A 1,631-nucleotide genomic window follows, 5' to 3' on the forward strand; every position below is an offset into this window, starting at 1 on the left:
TCACTTTATGAGTTTTGTTCAAGAAGAGAGCTTCTCCCAAAGCTATCAACAAATACAAACAGGAGGCGGCAGGTATTTATCTATATTTATATATATATATAAACCCTAAACCCTAAACCCTAAACCCTAGAAAGGAAACCCTAGAAGCAGATGCTAGTTGCTAGTTTAGAGGGTTTATATTTACTTTATATGAGTTTTGTTCAAGAAGAGAGCTTCTCTCAAAGCTATCAACAAATACAAACAGGTGGCGGCAGGTAAACCCTAAACCCTAGAACGTAAACCCTAAACCCTAAACCCTAGAAAGGAAACCCTAGAAGCAGATGCTAGTTGCTAGTTTATAGGGTTTATATTCACTTTATGAGTTTTGTTCAAGAAGAAAGCTTCTCCCAAAGCTATCAACAAATACAAACAGGAGGAGGAAGGTATATAAACCCTAAACCCTAAACCCTAAACCCTAAACCCTAGAAAGGAAACCCTAGAAGTAGATGCTAGTTGCTAGTTTATAGGGTTTATATTCACTTTATGAGTTTTGTTCAAGAAGAAAGCTTCTCCCAAAGCTATCAACAAATACAAACAGGAGGAGGAAGGTATTTATTTATATATAAACCCTAAACCCTAAACCCTAAACCCTAGTTACTAGAACCCTAAACCCTCGAAAGTTGATGCTAGTTGCTAGTTTATAGGGTTTATATTCACTTTATGAGTTTTGTTCAAGAAGAAAGCTTCTCCCAAAGCTATCAACAAATACAAACAGGTGGCGGCAGGTAAACCCTAAACCCTAGAACGTAAACCCTAAACCCTAAACCCTAGAAAGGAAACCCTAGAAGCAGATGCTAGTTGCTAGTTTATAGGGTTTATATTCACTTTATGAGTTTTGTTCAAGAAGAAAGCTTCTCCCAAAGCTATCAACAAATACAAACAGGAGGAGGAAGGTATTTATTTATATATAAACCCTAAACCCTAAACCCTAAACCCTAGTTACTAGAACCCTAAACCCTCGAAAGTTGATGCTAGTTGCTAGTTTATAGGGTTTATATTTACTTTATATGAGTTTTGTTCAAGAAGAAAGCTTCTCCAACAGCTATCAACAAATACAAACAGGAGGAGGAAGGTATATAAACCCTAAACCCTAAACCCTAAACCCTAAACCCTAGAAAGGAAACCCTAGAAGTAGATGCTAGTTGCTAGTTTATAGGGTTTATATTCACTTTATGAGTTTTGTTCAAGAAGAAAGCTTCTCCCAAAGCTATCAACAAATACAAACAGGTGGCGGCAGGTAAACCCTAAACCCTAGAACGTAAACCCTAAACCCTAAACCCTAGAAAGGAAACCCTAGAAGCAGATGCTAGTTGCTAGTTTATAGGGTTTATATTTACTTTATATGAGTTTTGTTCAAGAAGAAAGCTTCTCCCAAAGCTATCAACAAATACAAACAGGTGGAGGCAGGTGTGTATAAATATATAAACCCTAAACCCTAAACCCTAAACCCTAAACCCTAGAAAGTTGATGCTAGTTGCTAGTTTAGAGGGTTTATATTTACTTTATGAGTTTTGTTTAAGAAGAAAGCTTCTCCCAAAGCTATCAACAAATACAAACAGGAGGAGAAAGGTATATATATATATATATATATA

This window comes from Eimeria mitis, genomic scaffold (assembly GCF_000499745.2).
Source record: "Eimeria mitis Houghton genomic scaffold, Emh_scaff2131, whole genome shotgun sequence".
Classification (NCBI taxonomy): Eukaryota; Apicomplexa; class Conoidasida; order Eucoccidiorida; family Eimeriidae; genus Eimeria; species Eimeria mitis.